The sequence below is a fragment of the Anopheles aquasalis genome, chromosome 3 (assembly GCF_943734665.1).
Source record: "Anopheles aquasalis chromosome 3, idAnoAquaMG_Q_19, whole genome shotgun sequence".
NCBI classification, from domain to species: Eukaryota; Metazoa; Arthropoda; class Insecta; order Diptera; family Culicidae; genus Anopheles; species Anopheles aquasalis.
The window spans coordinates 9,650,261-9,672,276 of NC_064878.1; the positions used below are offsets into that span (position 1 = coordinate 9,650,261).

General features: G+C 50.1%; 1 protein-coding gene across 3 annotated transcripts in view; it reads left to right on the forward strand.

Annotated features, from left to right (window-relative positions):
• LOC126574986 (putative polypeptide N-acetylgalactosaminyltransferase 9) overlaps positions 1–22,016 on the forward strand; it is a 60,167-nt gene that overhangs the window by 25,428 nt on the left and 12,723 nt on the right. For all 3 annotated transcript variants that reach the window (XM_050235439.1, XM_050235441.1, XM_050235440.1), the window contains exon 3: positions 2,627–2,807. The gene's annotated coding sequence lies outside the window, so the exon portion shown is untranslated. The remainder of the gene's footprint in view (positions 1–2,626; positions 2,808–22,016) is intronic.

The following is a 22,016-nucleotide window of genomic DNA, read 5'->3' on the forward strand; positions in this document are numbered from 1 at the left end:
TCGTGACAGATCAGCTAGTCACAACGTCGTCGATGCGATGCGAAATCATTTGAAGGTCTGCCGGAGCACCTCGATGCGTTTCAAACAGCGATTCGAGCACCAAAAGTTCGGACGATCTGTTAAACAACTTGGCAAGTGCAAAAGTTCAATTTGGCCTATAATTACTCTCCAAAATGGTGCGCCTCTAAAAATGGGTCCTCAGGCTAGGCTGTCGGTCTCATAAATTAGTTGCATTGGAGTCGCTTTGCGTTTTGCATGAATTCTCGAATCCACCTCCAACTGCACACGGTTCTCTCTCGCTCTCTCTCTCTCGTCAAAGTGGACCCGAGAGCACTTCTGCCATTTGTAGGCATGAAACATCGTTTAGCGCTTAATTTACACCACAACTTTCTGACAGAGCACCATGTGGAAAAGGGAAGCGTTCGCAACGACTTCTCCAACGAATGACTCTCGCCTTTGGCACCAAAAACCAGTCCCAACCACCAGCAAGAAAAAGAATAGAAGAAGAAGAGGAGAGACAACAAAAAAGCGGCGTCTTGCCATTCTTGCATCGGCCTCGGGTTTGAAAAGTTTGGCCTTGCCACACCTCGCACCGGGTGGCTTTGTTCCTGCCCCGAACAGGGAGACAAACGCCACGATAGTGAGCAAAGTTATGAGTGTGGAGCCGGCCGGTCGCACTACGATAGCTCGTTATTTACCCATTTTTTTTTGGTGGAGGGAAATTTGGAAAATTTTCACACTTTTTGATGAACCAGAACCACTAGAACTAGCAGCAACAGCAGCAGCAGCAAGTCAAGAACATCAAACTTGGGCTACCAAAGGGCGCTCCCAATTTGTTGTCTCGTGAGGCCAGAACTGCTGCGCATGCAGAGCATGCTCTTCAAGACCGCATGGCCATGATGAGTGAGGTAGTACGGGCGGAACCGTCTCCCCTGCACAACCTGAACGTTGAAGGGCCCTTTTGTTTGTATAAAATTTTCCAATTTCCTAACGGAGGCATCTCGAACTGGTAAACCGCGCAGTGCAATGATGAGGAAGAGGAAGAGGGCGGCGGTCGTCGCTGGCTTGTTAGTGCCAGGGAAGCAGTAATTTGAGAGTGCACGTTCCCGGGAGGTTTGGAAGTGGTTTGTTTGGTTTTAGTTTCAATTGTTTGCGGTCGACAAACAACGAATCTGTGCGGTGGCGGTTGCAGTACTCGGTCGCTCGTTCGCTCCGCTTTGAAACGTTTTTGACCAGTGTTTGACCAATCGACGACAGGCCACCAATCATCATCATCATCGACTTCATGAAACGGAACTGCACTGAAACGAACTGAGAGTGATTGAGCACGAAATTACAAGTGATTGAGGGAACTGATTTGGGCTTTTTTTTTTTTTGGGCGAATTCAATGACAGATCAAAAGAGCAGGATGTGTTATCTCAATTAGGCGGTGCAGCGTAATTCCGGTAAACATTAGTGACTTCCGGAACCACAAACCGGATACCTTGCCATTCCACCACCCTGGCCCGCTGACATCGAGAGGTCTCTGAACTAATAGACTAAAGTGTTCTGTTATCGCTTCTCGGATATATCGGGTAGTGCCGGCGCTTCAACACCACCTTTGAGTGTCAAACTTTTCACTTCACTTTTCTCGGACGCTCTCTCTCGGGGGCGGGAACGTGGGACGGAAAACTTTTATCCATCCGGTTCTCGCCCCCAGTGAAGCCTCGCTGCATCATCTTGACCTCGGGCCTGATGGCCGTTAGGGATCCATTTCAATCTGTTTTGCTTTAATTTTTATTTCCCCCGAAAACAAGTTGTTGCATGTGGATGGGTTTTTCTTGGGGTGCTTTTGGTTGGGGGCTTCCGAAAAAAAGGGTCGTTCGCCTGAAATAGCAAACCTCCTACCCCCACCCCTTTTTTATGGTTTCCTCTCTCGATAATGAAATCGTTGAGCTGCGGTTGAGAGCGGCCGAGGGTGCATTGAGGTGCTTAGCTTTTTCACTTTGCCTTCACTCCCAGAAAAAGTCCTTTACGATACGAAGACGATAGTCTGGCTCACCTCTGGGTCTGAAGAGCGATGAATAATGCATTAATGATAAGCTCGAGTCACAAGAGAGCTTGCTACCGTTGCGTTTTCCTGGAAATTTCCCGGAAAAAAAGGAAAATTGCTAGCAAGTGAATTGAAAAATACTTCAAAAAGCGAACTGACCAAAGCCACACACCTGCTGCAGCTGCTGCTACTGCTGTTGCATTAGTTTTGCTCGAGAGGGAGCGAGTTCATCGGAAATGTTTCGGAAAAAGTAAATATAAATCCTTTCCTGCACTTTTCGTACACTTTTCTGCTGTATTTGAAGCATCTTCTCTTCGCAATAGCCACAAGGATTGGCAACCACCCCACCAGCCGTTGGCTCTTTGTATCCAGACATTGAATCAGATTATCAAGCGATTCGCTTTACGTTTCTTTCGCTTGACTAGTGTGTTGCGACTTGCTTTACCGATAACGGAGCAGATGTTTCCACCGCCATCGGCTGAGGGAAACAGTTTCTCCAGTTTTTCTCTCTCCGCGATATCGTTTGTTTGCTTGTTCGCTTTCCATAATCTAACCATTTTCCATTTTTTTATTCCTTCTATTTTTTTTTGGTAGATAAATTGAAGCCAGTGTATTCAGTGGACCCAGACTCACAGGCTCATCAGATGCTGAGTGGAAGCGAGTGTAGCGCAGCAAAGGTGCGAAGGTGATGCTGATCGGATTGAGGCTGAGGTGAAGAGAAACCTGAGGCAGAGTGTGTGATGCTGCCGTGTTGCAACAATTTAATCAACGAATGGTAAGTCTAAATGCGCATCTTTCAAATATAAATTACTCTCTCCCTCTCTCTCGAGAGAGAAAGAAATAGGACTGCGTTTGAGGATCAAGTTTCGTTAATGCAACTCTCGGGGAGTTTCTCTTGCATTCTAAACTGGAATACGATTTATGCTCGCCTCACTCAACAAAGAATGAACAAAAGCAAAAAAATCCAGCAGAAACCACGATTCTCTCCAAACGGATCGATCATCGACCCATGGACATGAAGATGAGATTTTCATTTCGGAATGCTGTGCTGCGTACGCACCTGTTTGGCTAAGTGTGTTACAGACCGCACCCTACCCCCCCCTATTCCACTCCTTGCAACGGCTCCACGAGGCTTCTCCTCGTTGCTAATGCGCTTCATAGCCGCAGCGCCCCTGGGCCTCGCCGCATTCAGCTGTTGAATCGCCACGAGATGACCATCTCCATCACCAAAGGGGATGTTCCAATAAGGAATCCACAAAGCTGAGCTGCTGTCGGAATGGGTTGCTCACTTCACCTTCCCACCCCAGGCGGCGGCCAATTCGTTCCACTCTCTCGCCAACGGCAGATTGACCGAGACCTAGACCGGGAGACCTAACCGGACTCTGTGGCTGCTGCTGCTGCTGCTACGGATGTGGCGCATTGTAGCGGCGAGAGGAGACCCACTTTCCGATGCCCCGTTCCCGGGGGGCGCCACAAAACGCAAGCAAAAAAGGGAATCCACAGAATCCGTTGGTTCCAGTGGCACACATTCGTACGATTCGATCTTTTTCTCCACATCACCGGGTCGGGATCACCGGTTTGCCGGACGGCTTCGTACTTTCCGTCGAGATTTAAGTGTTCGTCATTCGTTGATTTTTGCAAATCACATTGAAGGGCAGGGTCTCTCAGGTACGGGCTGGTATTGCGAACCAGTGAATGGAATGATTACGTCGACCCAGGCGTTGAACTGGTTTTTCTTTTCTAATTTACATACACCCCAAATGGGGTGATGCTCGAAGCGAACTGGATCTAGCGAGTCGAGTGACGAGAGAGGAAGCTTCAGCCGCTTCGCGCTTCTCACAACCGGACAGCTTCATCGCATTCGGTTTGATGCGCATCAAGAAGGAAGCTTCACAACGGAAGAGAATCGAGACCGTGAACTGTGTCTTTTGGTCGGACAGCACAGTTTGAGCGCGGTGATCGATTCCAACCAACTCCACGCTCGCGGTTCACCTTGAACTTTGAAGATTCGTGCGAATTCCGCCAATTCATTCAAGTTAGACGCGCCTTGGTTGCATTCTGCTTTTGCGTTCGCCTTCGTTTTGCGTCATAAAACGTGCTAGCGAACGCGAATGAAGCTGGCCAACGTTTCTCAGGAGCATAACCGCTCCAGTCTGGCTCCAATTTGTATTTAAATTTCCCAAAAACCGAAGGCTTATCTGCCGGGTGCGATTCTCGTTCTCACTATCGGAGGCGCGAGCGTCCAGGTATCTCTTTCCTCCTTAGCCTGGCAAACTTTCGCCCACCACAAAGTCGTGGTTAAATGGTGCTCGAGGTGCTGCTGCTGGAATGGTGATGGTCCCCTGCGAAACAGGTTTGCCAGCTCGGAGCGGATAAGGGAACAGGATTGTGGCGTTTCTATGCCAGCTCCTCACTCGAACGTCTCCACTCGAACGTGTGTCTTCACGGACACCGCCAGACGTAAAACCGGAATCACAGAAAGGGCTACCTCAATTACGGATGATTGCCAAGTGCCGAGTGTTGCTGCACGACGGCGACGGGAAACACGATTAAGGGCAGGGCCCACAATTTGAATCCCTAAACACCATTCCCACTTCGTGGAGTGGCCCCCGGACCCGCAACGATCGATCACGAACTCTCGTAGGTGGTGGACTCGCGATTCTTGACTCGGCAACGCAACTTTCGTTGATTTACCGGTTTATCCGGTGCCGATCTTCGGTGTATGGTTGGTTTGTTCGCCACGTTTCCGCCTGAAGCGACCGTTTGAAGAAGAAGATGTTACCTGGCTCGCTTGCCGGCCAGCTCGCCGGCCTGGTATCCCGTTGTATTGCGGCCTCAAATCAGGTCTGGCCTGATTCAAGCTCCCACCATCTTCAGCTCATCACTCGCGAAGGAATAGAAGACATGACGTGAGTCCGTGGCATCAGCATCACACCAGATGGTGTGTTCCAGAATGTGTCTGCCTCTGCGGTGGTGTGCGCGCATGTAGCTCAACCTCAACCCCTCTCCGTGCCACTCCACGCCACACCACGCCAGAGCGCAACCGAATTGCGTTTTGAATCGGTAATCGATAATTGAAGCACCAAGCGTAAAGGCGCCAAGACCAGGCCGGGCAGCAGTTCTATGGTTTCCCGGGGCGTTCTCTCCATCTCTCTCTCTCTCTTGATGGAGAACAAACGGTACACATACACATGCACACACAGTCACCAGGAAGAAGTCCCTCAAACGGTACGGTGGACACAATGGCGGTGCAATTTGTAATAAAACAAACAACTCGCTCGCTGATAAGGCGTAGCGGGATTTTGCGGCCAACATTAAACTAACCCCCCTCCCGTTAGTTGCGAAACTTTGCCACCACAATTACTGTAAGCTTTAGGGGGTAAGCGACCACATATGGGGTGAAGCAAAACCACCCCCGAAAACAGGTTCGATATCCAAACGGGGGTAAATTTGATTTTAAAATGAGATGACTTTACGGGATTTTCGGGCCTCATCTTTTCCGACTGTTCCGGATACAATGCTTCCAAAAGAGCATAAAAAGGCACTCTGGCACTAATATTCCAGCCGACGCACAACGGGGGGCCCACAAAAAGGGTCTCTACTGTACCGTATGGATGATGGTGGCCGTCTTATTGCGCTGTAAAAGATGACCAACCCTACCGACCAGTCCTTCTGGGTCCTTCTTTGCCAAGGATCTCCATGTGGAACTCTCTTTCTATCCACAGAAAGGGATGTAAAAACCAGGCGATGAACCAATTGGGCTGTACGGTAGCAGAGGCCATACAAGGATCGGTTAAGAGGTCATAAAATGGGATGCACGATAAGGCACCGGAAGCGAGAACAATGAAGAAGAGACACAAGACCCCCCAACATTCCCCCACATTACACGCTCTAGAGAAGGGTATTTTCGAGAAGGCGAGGTGGCGCTTTAAGCATTCTCGTTGCGGATGACGGATGACCACCGTCCGTCCAAATGGACCTTTTGGAGATTGATCTGGACACGACTCGGGCTGAGGCACACTTTATCAATCATCAATGGCAATGTGGTTTTGTGAGCAGCAGCACCGGATCGAAGATACGGCTTCGAAGCGTGCTGGCCTATTTATGCTGGCCGCTCGATGGTTGATGTTGATTCCTTGCCTTTGATAGCACCACACCATGGGTGGTCCGAGTGCGGTTATTTTCGTAACATTTTGTCGTACCTTTCAACGAAAATGTCTTCATTAATCCTCTCTCTCGCTGTGTGTCGCGCCCTGCAAAAAAACTTATGGAATTATTATTAGTCGCCTTGTCAAGTCGTCTGTAAATGTTTCACAAAATGCTTTCGACCAATAAAATGGCCGAAAAAAGTGGACTGCCACTGAATCAGCCATCAGCAGCCATTGCATGCTCGCTGCACACAGCTGCAGAGAGACAGAATGAATTACGAAAAAAAATGGATGACCACATGATCGCATCAATAACCAAAAAAACGCCAGCACCACGACTGAACCGCGAATGCATTAATAATGGTTCGGTAACTTACCCGGCAGCGCGCAAAGACCGCGGTGCTGGTGAATTTGAAAATTCGAAAGAAAAAGCCGTAAAGTTTTGGAACCGGATTGGAGTAAAACAATTATGCCAAAAGTTGCTGAAATCCGAAAAGAAAGGGCCGGCGTCTTTTGAAGCTTTTCTCCCGCTTTCTGCTTGGTAGTGCGCGTAAAAATTAAAATTCTTTTCCATCCTTCCTTCTCGCTCGTTCTGCAGCAACACGGACGAAGGATCAACCGGTAAATGACCCATGAAATGCGGTGCTTGAAAGTTGGCAGCTTCGCAGCGCGCGCGCCTTTCTTAAGAAAGCTTCCTACGCAGCAGCTCTCTCTCTCTCTTGGGGATTGTCCCGAGGACGAGAAGGTGCGGTTCTGGTTTGGCCGCTAAATGAGCAACGTCTGATGCTGTTGCTGCACATTTATGAATCCTGAATATTCATGATCAATTCAGGGACGGCCTTTTCCAGCAGCCGGGAGACAAAAACGTTCCTCAACGCGTTCGAGGAGAAAGTTCCGTTCCGAGAAACCGTGGAGCGAGTTCTGTTCTTTGTCGTCGAGCAATCGAATGGGCTGTCCTCCTGCCCGTGAAGGAACCGAGAAGAAGGTCTCTACTCGCTCGCTATGTATACATGAAACCGGTCACGGTCACCTACGGACGACGAGGTTGTTGGTTCAGGTTTCCACGACGTCGGGGGGCAGAATGCAGGTTCGATGCACCGGTTGGGATCCGATCCGGGCGCAGAACCGGCCCCGTGGTCCGCGCACTGAACGGGTTTTCTGCTCCTCCGTTCGTCCGCTCGTCGTCTTCTTATCCCAATGATAATGAACGAAAGCAAGGCAGTTCCAGCGGGGTGAGGGTGGTGCAATCATCGCAGTATCGAGCAGGAGAGAGCGAGCGAGAGAGAGGAAAATGCAACCAGCAGCCAGTCGGATCCCGTTTCTGTTTCTGGTCGCTCTCTCGCCCTCGAGCCAAGCGACGGTCTTCTCTTCGTCCGTTGGTTACTGCTGCTGCTGCAACTCAATCAAGTACATTGACCTTTCGCTGGAGTGCGTTTCCAAGATGCAACCTTTCGGAAGAGCGTTGGGTGAACCGTTCGGTGTTCTTCATGCATAAACAAATAAGAACTCCGAGAGAGAGAGAGAGAGAGCGGCAGACCCCCGGGGGCGATGTGTGACGAATTGAATCAAAACGAAACAGTTAGTTGCGTACGTTTGGGAGGGTGTTTGGGGGGCGACGACGGACGGCATGAAGACGATAAACATGACGAGACGCGATCTCGAGAGCTCAACACTCAGCTGCAGCAGGGGTTGCGGTATCGATAACGCATCCAGTAGACGATAGCGAGTCGGACTCGGGCGCTGTGGTTGTCACCCCTCGTTTTGGATGTATTTTTAAACCACAAACCACGCCGGACAGCATAACTCTCTACGCCACGAGCACGAGTGTCTGTGACTGTCTGTTAGCATCCAATTCCGAACGCCGCTCAATGATCTTCTGTATTCGTTGGAGCACAAAAATGCATAATTGCCCCGGTGGTTTCGGTTCGGAATCTCGTTAGAAATGCAAATGCACCCTCCAGACGGTTCCACTCTTCTCGCTGTCGTGCAGAACGCTTGGACTTTGGGGCAATTTGCATCGCCCCATCACCGATGGCACTCGGAAGATAACTCTTTCCATCCAGTGCCTCCAGGCGGGGACGCGGTTATCAACCATCAGTCGATTTGGTGGTCATCGGCATTAGCTTAGACGGCGGGCAGCACGCGTGCAGCCTCAGCCAGCACCTGATGCCAAAGTCTAATTGGCTACAAGATTATGCGGACGCAGTTTATGTGCACGGGCACGCGACCTACTTCACAGTCATTCATAAAGCTGACCGTGACACCAGGTGAACCACGTCAAAGATGGCCAGTTGGTTCTTGTGGACGCCAAACATCGTAGAGTGTTTGCGCTTGTGCCTTCAATGGCAAGCGCGCACAATCACAATTAGCGTGTTGAACATGTTTTTGAAGCTCACTTAACTTTATCTCTCTCTCCGTTGTTGTGTCTTCCTCGTGCCGAAAAAGATGCTTTTATGCGTAACTGCCACCACCAGCAAGTATCCAGGTCACTGTTGCCTGGTTTCAGGAGCACACCCGTGGTCCGGATGACAGCAATTAAGCCAGCCGGCCGGTGGCACTGCGCCAGGAAGTAAATTAGTTGAACAACTTCTTCAAGTGTCTTTCGGGACATAATTCGAAGCGATTACGGCTCAAAAGCCCAACCTGCCCTTAATGTCTCTCTCTCGCTCTCGGTACGGTGGTTCAATTGTGACATCAGAGTCATCTTCTGGACCATTATCCGGAAGTGTTCTAGTAGTAGTAATCATTTGCCAGCTCGCTCGCGTTCCACTCCGGTGCTAGATCCGGATGGATCCGGACTCCCTGCAAGGGTGGCCTCCGCTTTGACACAGATTTGATTCCCTTCTCGTGGCTCGGGGTATCATCAGCAGTGGCGCAACCACGTCCATCATCATATTGATTTCCTGGGGCACTTGGGATGGAGCTGTACGATCAGGGCGCTTATCCAGGTCGTCAAGTGGGAGGTCGCGAGAAGGGTGGTGGTGGTGGTGGGTAATCAAGCTCAACCACAGTGCATTTCGATTAAAGACGCGAGCCACCCGGTGGTGTGTGCCGTACGTTCCCCCCTGGGAGCCCACCCATGGGCATGCTAAGCAGCAGCTAACGAAGCAGCGGAACTGGACAGCGCTGAGGTTGCTGCTGCTGCTGCTGCCCGGATTGTCATTAAAGTCCAATCAGCTTTGGGGTTTTCGGGTCAACCGAGCGGGGAGGCCCAACATGATGCAACAGTTTGTGGTTTGTGTGGCCAAAGGCATGGACTAGAAGTGAATTCAGGTCACTATCCGGTAGTCACGGTAGGTAGTCACGAGTCAGTCACTATCCGGTAGCGATCCATTTTAGATGTCAATCATGGTGTCGTGTCTCTCATTCCATCTGTATTTACGGACTGCGAACTGATGTAGATTAGTGCCCGTTCGACGGCCCCAGGGGGGGATTATAAAGAAATCTTCGAATTATTTATTACTCGACACAATCTGCCACTTCCGTTGCGCGGACTGGATCTGGACACGTGTTAATCCCGGTGATTAATGACCCAGCGCACGATCTGCTGCTTGGTGCGACCAGAGCACGACCAGAGGAACTGGGTTAGTGTGGGGAGCTTTTTTTCGCCTTCAAAGGCATTATGGTGGTCAGTTCAGTGACTGCCAGGTAACTGGCACTAGCGTTAGACCACAACCACAACCAGACAGACCGACCGACAGATGCATTCCGAAATCGACACTGACCAGCCTTAAGCCCTCGACCCTGACTTTCGCCGCCACCGCGACGGCGTTCGAATGTGGTTTAGGGATTTAGCAAACGATCCGGAATCGAACACCGACCTACCGGTGGCACGCACGCCGGCACGCATGCAATGTCGTTTGTTTGAGTTTTGAAGTCGAACGGAACGTGTTGAACACGTGTCTGGCCTTGAGGTGCGCTGGCACTGAGCTACCCGACTTTGTTGGAGTGAAATTTTGGAACCATTCGAATGCCTTCCCTGGGTCATGGTCCTCACCAATTCCGTCTGTCAATTCCTGCAGCGAGCGAGCATGCCACTTTGTCTTTATCAACCGCAACCCACCGCGCCGGTGCAATCTCTAAATTGTGCCTTTTTGGGGGGAGGGAAAAGCACTTGGAAGCTTGGAATGCATCAATGCACCGCGAGCGAGCGAGAATGTAATTACATTGTCCGCGTGCGGTCCAGTGCGCGTTTCGATCATTCATTGACTCATAAAGCTCGTTCGTGTGGTGGTGGGCACCTTTCATCACCTTGGCACCTTGGCAGACGGAGCCGACATACCGACGGAGCCATTCAATCGGACCCGTAGTCTGTCGGATTGTAAATCGTGATTAATGCTTGATGCTCGCGCGTCCATCACGACGCCAGGCGCCCGTCGGTGTGCCCGTCGGAGCATAAACATTTAATTATCTATTTGCTAAAGGGGCGATCAATTATGTCCGAGTGCTGCGGTGCATTCGATCGAACGCGCGAGTGAATGCGTGGTCGAATCCCCGGAGTCATCGCCTTACTGCTCCAAAGGGGGGCCAGTTCTGCATCTCATCTCATTTCTCCGCCCATCCAGCCCATAATCACTAGCCACCAGTTCCGTCCGATCCGTTAACCCTAATGGTAACAGATGGATGAGGTCCCGGGGTATTCCGAAACTCGTTGGTCGTTGTTAGCAGAACAACAGTTCGTCGTCGTCGTGGTCGTGGGTCGCAGTCGCGCATCTCTCCAAAGGGCACACTGAATTGCCACCATTGCGCCTCCACTTTGCCACACTTGGCTGGGTTTTTGGTAGACCCTCTACGGCCCCGGGCCTAGACGATCGCTTCGATGGAGGCCATAATGGCTGGCTGGCTCGTTGGTAGGATGATGAAATAAGGCAGATTGCTGTTGGCGCAAAGAGACGCTGAGCAGCAGCAGTCCTCCCCCCCGGGCGTAGCTATATGTTTAGTAACGCGTTCTGTGCTCTTTTGAGGTCTAGTTTTTCGAGGAGACGCCACTTTTGAATGCACGGAACAAACGAGCAGCAGCAGATCAAGAACACTCGTTGAGAAGCGCGATCATCGGAAACAAAATGAAACACCTAATCTTCAGTTCACTCTCTTTCTCTCTCTCTCTCTCTCTCTCTCTCTCTCTCTCGCTCGTGGTTCTCGAGTACTCGAGACACCTCCAGACGCAACCAGTCATTATCTGGTTAACATGTTACCATTAAACTCGGAGTGAAGTGTGTTTGTTCGCCACCTTCACTCCTCATATCGCTAACGGATAATGTGTTTCCGTCTATTAACCTTCTTCGTGTATTCTCTTCGTGGGCCACAAGCACACGCACTTCGAGGCGTGATTACATGTGAAGTAATTAATGACGCCGGAATCTGTGATCACAGTTGAGTGCCCTTTGCCCTCGAAGGGGATTAAATGGAACCGAAAGAGATCTAAATAGTGTTTTGCGTTACGTTTTTCGATCTCGCGGAATCACGCATTAAATGCAGATTTTCATTTCACTTTTTCCTACTCATTTCGAGTTTTTTCTCGAGGTAGCCATCGTCGTAACTTGTTTTCGTGTTAGGTTCCAGACGGTCAGAAATTTAATGAAAAATCGAAGAACCGGATACACATAGAGCAGTCTCAATAGCGAAGGCAAAGGTAGAGGGGCTTATTCGATTACATTCCCAGTCCAGTGATGTGAATGATCTGTGGTTTTGCTCTTCGCCTCCGCCTGAAAACTATGCTCGCGGTTCGGTGTGCTCCGCGGCCACACTCGCCACGGGCAAGCATGTTTTGCTTTCGGTGTTTTTTTGTTTTTGCCATCTTCAGTCAGTCGATGGCGGCGTTTTGCTGCTCCATTGGGCACTCTGCACGGTTCAGTCGCCTCGAGCATCGATCACACTTGAGGCACGCACTCGGCCCATCCCGTTTCCTCCGAACCAATGTTCAAACCGTAGCCAACCCTTCACGTGCCTGCCTGGTAGTTTATGCGCTACATTAGGTTCGCTCGTGAGGTCCGAAAGTGTGGTCCAAGCAAAGGTGTCGACGAGCCGAACCGATCATTCACCCATCCTTAGGCAGCAAATCGAGCAGAAAAAGTGCGGTGATGGCGGGAGCGCTTATCATTTCGTTTCTCAAACAAACGTCGCTCACCCTCGCAACAGTCGCCCTTTCGCTATTGCGCAACGGAGATTAACATTTATTATTGTTAAAAGTGTTGTCCGTCGGCGCCGTTTACAGTAAACAGCTTAACCGCACACGTGCACGTGACTCGTGAGGCTCCGTGTGGCTCTTTCGTCTATTGTTTTGGAACTGCTTGGAACCCTTCGGTCACGTCACAGCGAGCCGCTAGTTACCGCTGTGATAGGCATGTGTAGGCGCAGCCACGACGATAAACAAACGGACGCGTCCGTCTGGACGACGTGGAATGTGGACGTGCTAGGAACGCAGAATGAAGGTTCTTGCTCGAGGTAGTGAGGAACCGTTATTTAGACTGCTGTAGCAACTGTTTTTGGAGTGTCAGTTGGGCATGCAGACGGCCGTTTTAGCCGCTCAACAAGGTCTACTGTAGAACGATATCAACAGCCACTCAGACGCGTCTTGCGGTGAAAGCACTTTATGCGATCACTTGTGTTAAACATCGGTCCAACAGTGCTGAGGTTGGAGGGGCTATCGTAGAGATAGCTTTTCATTCCTTCATTTACTTTGTTATGGAGTGTTTCAATAAATAAATCGAAAATGCTTCATGATCGCTTCGAATAAATGATCTTTGGAAAGCGAATAGAAGTGTCGAGGATCGCCTTCGATCATTTGTAGTGATGAATACGACAATCAAACTTAGTGGTGAAGCAATCTAGAGTTGTTTTTACGTCGACAAGATCTTGATGAAGTGCTTAAATTAACGCTCCTTAACGATCAATTGGAGTGATCACCCTAATGATCATCATTCTTACACTAACGGAGCGTAATGGACTCACATCTTGTGGCCAAGCTTTTTTGCTAACATTCAGCACTCTAACGATCTGATCGCGATGGCAGCTTGTTTAAAAAAATTCTTTTTATAAAAGGAGAAAAAAAACGAGCTAGAGATCGCAATACTGAAATCAAACTTCTTATGCGTCGAATATTTATTATAATTGATATAGCTTTCATTTTTATTTAATGACTCATGATGATCGCGATATGAATCCACCACAGCTGCAAGCCTCGAACGATGGTCAACGATCTCTTCTTCCTGTGGCTTTATCGTTCTCCATTGTTCACTGAACCGAGTCCCATTCTGAGCGTGCAATTTGTGTTTATGCTTATGAGCCGGTCCCGCCGAATCGTAAACATCGAATAGTCACGGAGCCTTTAACGGGATGGCCTGTGAAGTACTTATATGGCCATTGGGGTCCATTCGCTGGCACCATCCCTCTTCCTAATAAAAGGTTAAATAACTCAAAAGCTCTGGACACCTTCGGTGCCGTTCCGCCATCGTCTCGAATCGCTATCTCCTGGGTGACATTCGACAAAATTTCCAACAACAACAAAAAAACCTCTAATCTCCCCCTCGAGATTCCGTCTGCCGAATGTGAAGACGCCTAATGATGTTTAATAAGAAACCGCCGGTGCGCTCTCTACTGCTTGCTGGGAAGTGACCATTAATGCACCCCGGCACGAACCGGCGATTCGCAATAAAATGATAAAAAACCTCAATCACCCACCACCGTGGGCCTGGTGGCGCTCCCGAGTGGCGGCGACATCGATTCCCGGAGGGAGAAAAGAAGCTCAAGACACTTTTTTGTGGTTGCTGCGCGGTGTGGTGTGGTGTTGTTTATGACCCGGTCCCGGCTGTTTTGCGCATCGCAACACAACATCTCTCTTCCGTATTCACGCGCCATCGTGCAATTATGCAACTAATCATCGTCATCATCATCATCTTCACCCTCACCTTTGGGTCAGGTCCGAAAGTCTCACTTTCCCCGTGGGCTCCGGGCGCTTAGCCATTTTTTTTTCGGTGGAGGGAACTCGACATTTACTGGACCGACGTGGTGGACCGACGGTGTATGTGCATAAACACCCCAACCTCGCGCACGTGATCAAGTGGGACCACGGGGACGCCAAGATGTGTGGTTCCATTTTTGCCGTGTCCCTGTGCAAGAGTTTGGGGGACGCCGTTGCGCTTATGTTGCCACTCCACTCTTCTTCCACAAGAAAGCCTCTTCCTCGACTCATGTTTCGCTATTTTCTGTTTTATTTTTCTGCTTCTTCTTGTTTTTGGTGCGATCTCTTGGGAGCGCTCTCGTCACCCACTCGTCGATTAGCATAAGCAGTGGTAAATATCATCACCAATTTACATAAAAAAAACCTCACCTTGCGCCACGCTACCATGCTTTGTTTGCACTTGTGTCTCTCATCCCACAGCATGGTTATGAGTCTCCCCATTCCACCCCGTGGTCTTAATGCTCATTTTGTGGACTGGTAGCAGCAGCAGCAGCAGCAAGCGATGTGTAAGCGATCTCTTCCCCTTGCGAACACTTCCGTCACCGGCTCATTGGGCTACCAGCTTCCGAGAGATGGAGACGGAGACGGACACAGAGAGAGAGAAAGAGATTGGGCGCCACCGATGGATCACGTTTGGGGGGTGGTTCCGTTTAAAGTGTTGCACCCAAGAGGGTGAAAATGGCTTTCGCTTTCGTCTAGCCCAGTTTTCTGTGCCCAGCGATGTTTCTCACCCCCCTGATGTGGTTGATGATTTCACCCTCCCCCTCCATCCTATGCTACGTGCCAAGGCATATGTTTTTGGGAGCGATCTTTTTTATGGATTTTAAACGTTTGTCGTCCTCCGCGAACCGTAATGTTGTTCCCTGGAGTGTGGTGTGTCCGTCCAAAGTTAACGGCCCAACTGGCACACGCTTGTTGCTCCCGGGAATTTCGCACAATCTGCACGACACGAAATGCGGCCACTTTCTACCAAAGGGGGGACGCTCTTCCCCTCGCGCTATCTCGGTGCCCATCATCGGTCGCGACGCGCGCCGGCGCGCTAACGAGATTGATTTTCCATGTCTCATACCGGACCGCTGGGAATTAGTGTCCAGTTTTTCATCGACCAAAAAAAAAACGGGCAAAAAAGCGATAAAAAAACCACTCATCGGTATCCTGGTGGCGCTGGCGTGGAATGAAGGATTTGACAGTCGGTTGGTCGGTCGGTCGGTCGGCCAGAGAGCGTTGCTCCATTCCGGGCTGCTATGATTAGCATACTGCGACGCCGTCGTGCCGTGAAATGCCGGATGTGCTGCCGTAGTTACGCGCGCGCGCGCGCTCGCGATCGTTGGGATGGGTTCGATCCATCCCAGTAGCCACTGTCGCTTAGCGAGCCAACGCGTTGGACTTCAAGGCTACTTTTGCCGAGTTTTATTTTGTTGTTTCAAATAATAAAATCACATTTGCATGACTAACGGACACCGGATGGACGACGATCGGTGAAGTGAAACGTGTGTCCGCGGTACCGATGCACCCGCTGCGATGGTCGCAATGGATGACGAATTGGATTGACCTCTCTCTCTCTCTCTCGCGCGCCAGTTTGGCACGTTAACGGTTTTTAGCGAGCAAGAAATCGACAGAATTTTTTGCAATTTTGCGTTTATTAACCGTGGAGTGTTCCTTTCGTCGAAGCCCACCGGAAGTCCACTAGTTGCGTGTCATGCCAATCACAAATGTGTGTGTTGTGGATGATCGCTAGTAAGTGGGCTGCCGTAGAACTGAACTGGCTCCCCCTGGCTTTCGCTTTAGGTCTCTCATTACCTCACACCGGCGCCGTCTGCTTTCGATTTCAATTGCCAACAACCAAGTCAAGGCAGTCATTTGCCTTGCAGGGCTTGCAGGCAGGGTTTCCACCACCCACGGAACGCAAACGGACCGTAAAACACTGGCGGGTGGTGAAGGTTACGCGGTGGCAATTGTTTGCTAATTCGTTGTTGTCACCTAGCCCGCCCTAGTGCCACTGTAAGTGTAATTAAACGTAAATATATTTCTGTTGCCCGGTTTGTTCGGTGAAGTATTTTAAGCAATTGGCCGCGCAGGGCATACGCGCGCCCTTACCGTTGCATCCCATTCCCGGAGGCACCGGGTTTTTGCATCTCGCACCGGATCGCATCACATCGTTCGCTTGCTGTCCGTTTTGTATTGTGTCAACAGTGGGGTTGATGATTTTTAATTAGCTCAGCAGCCTCTCCGGTCCACAGGGATAAAAGCCGGAGTTGCTGGTGTGGCCTTCAAACTTTGCTTTTGTTTCGCATTTTAATGCTGCATCCACGGTAGCACCGATGGCATAGCGCCGTTTGACACAGTTCTGCTGCTGGTGCTGCTGTTGGCTTGGTATTTGAATTTTCAATTTAGGTCGCATCGCATGGTGGTGGCCCTTAACCTGGCATCCGGCGTGGGCGTTCCGGTGCTTCATTCAAATTGCAATTGAAATACCTTTCACGTGACGCATCTCTATGTCTCTCTTTGTTTCCTCTCTTTGTCTATTATAATCGACATCATTTTCATCACCGGGGGGTATCCCTCTAAATCTGATCTAAAACAAGGGTTGCTTTTGAAATTGGAATAAGTGCGGTCTTCACAGGTTTACACCAACCCACGGACAGCAGATTCTGATCAGTGGTCTAGTACTGGATCTGGGTTTCCCAAAATGAAATGAATTATAATTATCATTTCATAACTCGCCACAGCAAACGATGCCACAAACCCGATAAGTATCAGCTCCAGTGTCAGCCACCGTATCGGCCCTCCTTCCCCTTTTTGTCCGCCTAACAACCAAACACTTCCGTTTCGGTCTAGTTACGGTGACCGTTTTGTTTGTTTCTTTTTTTCCTTCCCCCCCCCCCCCCTGGGTTGTTCCTCCGGCTTGTTGGCCTACCGATCATCACTGACCGGAACCCTAACCCCCGGGGAAAGACCTGGGAGGGGCGCTGCGTACCGGAAACCGATGCAATGCGTGTGTGAGGTGGCCACACCGACACCGACACCCCACGAGTGGAAGCTTAAGGTGGATTGCGGCTTAATTAAAATGCACTTCCACTCGCGCACACAGACTCCGTGGTGCTACTATCCTGTCCTGTCATCTTAATTAGCCAGAGTGAAACTATTTCTAACTGTCAATATGTCGGATCCGCCCGAGGGAGCCCCCCGGTGGGGAGAGAGAGAGAGAGCGAGAGAGATTTCACTTGCAATCGTATCACCGGACAGGCGGACATCGGCGTTGATGCTGCAACAGGCGACTGTGTTTGTGGCTCATTCCATTGCCCCCACCGCTAGTGCTCCAACGGGAAAGCCGGAACAGCTAATTGGTCTGCAGCAAAGCCGTCACTCAAGCTTATTGAGCCAAAGATGCGACTGACATTTGACATTTGGGCGAACGATCAACCCCAGCAGGCCATGTGCATCTCGACCAGGCCTTCGCCAACTGCACTTTTTGCCCTTTTCAGCCTACTAGGAGTCTACGATGTCGCCCATTAAAATGGCCCAAAAACCCGCTGCTTGTAAATCATTCGGCAAATGGGATTCGTTTCGGCAACAACGGCGATGACCTTTTGGGCCCCGTACTGCTGGCAGTTCCCACCGACAACACAGCAGGGCACACCTTATTGGCAAATTGTTTTCTGCTGCTGCTGCTGCTGCTGGTGCTCCTCGAACTGCGAGTGATCTTACCCCCCCCGATGGATTGAATAGATCACAGAGGACATTCCAAGTGAGGGAAAGCCAGCTGTAGCGCATCACGATGCTGAATCATCACGATTCCGGCCGTGGATAAGGCCACCAACGCGTCGTATCTGTTGCGATCGATCGAAGATGATTGAATTTACCGTCAATGTGCAGCGGAGCGCCTTCAACTTTGTCACGAGCGTCAGCACTCTCTATCAATCGTAGTTAAAACGATCTCATGAAGTACCTGGCAAGCCGTGGCAATCATTCAAGGTTTAACGAAGAAGGCGGATCACTTCATCGCCGTCAGCGTCATCGGGCGTCGTCAGCGTTCTCACTTTTACCTTTTAACACACGCGAGCGCGTGGCGATGCACATCTTCCACAGGATGGCGCAATGGTGGTGGTGAGTGTACCGTGACTAGACAATTACACCGAGACGCACAAGATGCCGCCAAACATCCTGCTTCCTTCCTGGCCCGGGGGTGATCAATGGCAGGCTGTTTGTGTTTAAGATGCCGCCATCTCCCCCCGAAAGATGCACTCTCTCGCCCTTAGTTCGCTTGTGTCAGTTTCAGTGTGTTAGTTGCACGACGTTCACCTTTGGCATCTTGAACCTTGAGGCAACACAGCGTCGACAAGCGCCATCCGCATGATTAAAGATGTTTGCCGCGATCGATCGATCGGTTGCTAGACGTGCACGGTGATGTTGTTTGGCTTAGCAGCTCGTCAGGATCGGGATTTGGTCTTTGGAGCAACAAATCGCTCGTCCGGTGGTCCGCGAGTAAGTCATTTTGATGCCGCCGGATGAAGAAATGCTTTCAATTTTGTACTTTCGAATCAACTCCCTCTCCAACAGTAGAGAGGCCCCTCTTTGAACCACATTCCGCATATGCTTGCTAGTGTGACCGGTGGTAGCGAGATTGCGTGCCACCGGCAATTAGCATAGCGAGGTGTAACCTCAGGGTGGCGTTCCATGTCACCAATGGGGACCACCACGATTGATGGCGCACGGTCCATGGTTTTCCAGCCACGCCAATCAACGAGGTAGCTACCTTTTTTCCACCCTAGACAACCATTAAGGGAACTTAGTAGAACCACGCGAAAGTATCAAATTGCGGAAAGTTGAGCAAAATGGACGCAAAAGACGGCGCAGAGAGACAATTAAATTTTTAGATTATTCTCTTTTACACGGGTTGCTGAGAATTCAGTTGTTAAAGATGGTTCGCTTGGTTACTGAAAACGTTCTTTAATTTGTAGGAAAAAGATGAATTTCAAGCAGCAACATAGATAGCTGCTAATGAAGTGCAAAATTGCCGTCAATTCCGATTCCAATAAAATAGATTACAAATTCGACAAAATAAAAATGGTTCAAATTGGTACCAAAGCATCAATTTAAGACAGTGTTATATACAGAAAGATACATAGTTTTTTACCGATAAATGGAGGTATGATTAATGTAAAATGAATTGAAAATATAAAAAAATAACCAATGATTTAATTTCAATGTTTCACTGTCTTTAAATAAATAATTTTTTCTTTACACAAGTTTTATGTTTTGAAAAGAAGACATTCGCATATAAATTTTCCTAATCAACCGAAAGCAATACCTGGCACACTGTCACCCAACATTACGCTAAACCCTGTGCCCCCCGGCATTCGCTGCCATCAATTTCTGACGGGCTCGCAAATCAAATCACGCAATCCTCGGAAGAGCACTTCAGTGGCCCTTTCGCTGGTGACAAGCTGCCAAGCCAAGGGGGGGTGGGGTACAAAATTGGAATAAAAATTCCCAAAACAATCGACTCATCGTCGCATAAATCGCGCTCTACCTCGCGGTGCGACGTAGAGATAGATATTACGAAAGTTTTGCCGCCTGTCATCCCGGAGGCTAGACGACGGCCAGCGTAGGACGTACCGCCACCGTTAATGATGTGTGTCATCGCGAACGCGCGCCCCTCGATTGAGCCAGCGATCTTTACGCAATCTCGTCGCGGTCTCGACAGCCATTCATTCACTGTCATACACACTGCTCTCTGTTTTGTTGGTTGTGGCATGCGAAATTAGCGATCGTCCCGGCGAACGATACGATCGCTTCGGATGATGTGGGAGAGAGGACATTCTTTTCTTTTTTTTTTTTAACGGGAAAGCAAGTTATCGGCTTATTATATTGGATGGACCGATTTGATTGCTGTTGATGCTGGTTGTTGGTTGTTGTGGTAGTGGTGATGACCAAAAAGATGAGCAGGAAGTGTGAAAGTTGCCAAAAACATCGCCGCCGCCGCCGCCACCGCTGCCCCTCGGTGCCTAATATGCTAATACGTTTGACCTCACCGCATGGTCACACCACGGTGTGTGGGTGATCCAATCGCCAACCAGAGAAGAAAAAAAAACCTTTCGTCGCGCGCTACCGGCACGTTTAACTAATGCCTCTTGGGTCGCGCGTCGCGCCTAATTAAACGGTTCGTCGCGATCGACCGTCGCGGACGGTCGGGATCGATGAAGATCACTCTCGCGATCGGTCGCGGTTTGTTTCGCGGAATGCTGATGATGTCCATCGTTTGTGCCGCCACCAGACAACAACTTTCTAAACCATCGAACAGCAAAGGGGCAACCACAAGCACTAGCAAACAGCAAACAGACACCACACGGACACGAGTTCCTCTCTATCGCCCCCTCCAACCAACGCACGCCAAACTCTCCCGGTAATGACCGTTTCATCGGGCATTCCTCGGCGACCGGCCACATCGGCGCATCTTCCTTCCAGGCAGACGATACCTTTTACTTTTTGTGTTTTATGTGAAAAGGCCATGCACACAGCGTCGTCGGTACATCGGTTTAACCTTCGCCGCAGCGATTTCCGTGGAGAAATTGGACACTCGAACCCCGGGACGGCAAGCCGCTCGCGAAATCAATCTAAATTCAAGCCAGGAGGGTCCCCGGGCGCTCGATCGTTGAAAAGATCAGCATTCATCAGACGGAGCAGCATGGTTTTAGGTCATTCCGGGCGGGTGATGCATGCACCGGTCGCATTTCATTTCGTGGCGACGTGAAAGCACCATCCAACCGGTGACCGGTGACCAAGTGCAAGATTGATATTCCGCCATTATTCTGCGTGCACCAGGGGCCAAGACCCGGGCAGCTTTTCTCCTAGGATTCCCGAGTGCGAAACCGGACCTTCTCTGGCGCTGGAGTGAGGTGAAGCCGAAGAAGCAGCGGCGCATTCTGCGACGTGCCGCGAATGCTCATCCGTGAAATGGCGTTCCCTCGTTCGCGCTCGATAAATTTTTATGTCCGAACGAAAATGTCAACCCGCTTCTGGCGTTCACTGGTGGGCGCTTTCCGAGGCACCACCACCAGCACCACCGAGGAATGTTTTGGAGTGCAAATGGTGGCACAAAAAAAACCGCAAGCGCTTGTGTCGTTCTGGTGGTGTTGTATGGCAGAGCAAATGGACTTGGCTTCCATTCTCCATCTTTTCTTTTTCTCTTTGCGTACCTGGACCATCTTCGTCTCGACGCCATAAAGTCACAACTTGTCACCACCTCGCTGCCAGCACGCTCCCATGGGCATTCACTTTTCGTGACTGAGCACCGCGAGTGGTCTTCGTTTCCGCCGCTTTCATTGATCGATCGAAAGGGCGGGCTGTTGCAGTTGCAGCTGAAAAGGAAAGTCTTCTTCCTCGCATAACAAAAAAAACCACAGATCAAGAAAGAACGAAGAAGCGTGAGAAAAATGCGGCGAGGAAACCACGAACTTCCCTTTTTTTCGTTCGTGAATTCAAGCGGAAAATGGAAGGAAATTTGTCTGCAGACACAGGCGAACGAGGAGTACTTCCTCCATTTCCCCGAACTCTCGAACCGCTCGTATCTCGTTGCAGCCTCATTGAGTGGATAATCATCATCATCATCGGACCGGTGGACGCCATTGCTGCTACCAATAATTCCTCAATTGGTGGCCACCTCCACGGCTCCACATCCCAACGGACAAAACGGACTGAATGGCCACTCAAAATGCGAAGATTGGACGGTTTTGGATGAATCGTTTTAATGAGGTTCATTTGGTGGAGAGGCAAATGCAAAATCAACCACCAGATACCAAGCCAGATGAGCGGGAAGGGCGGGGAAATTATGGAAAAACCAGCGAAACCACCAGCACCATTGAGTGACCGGTCG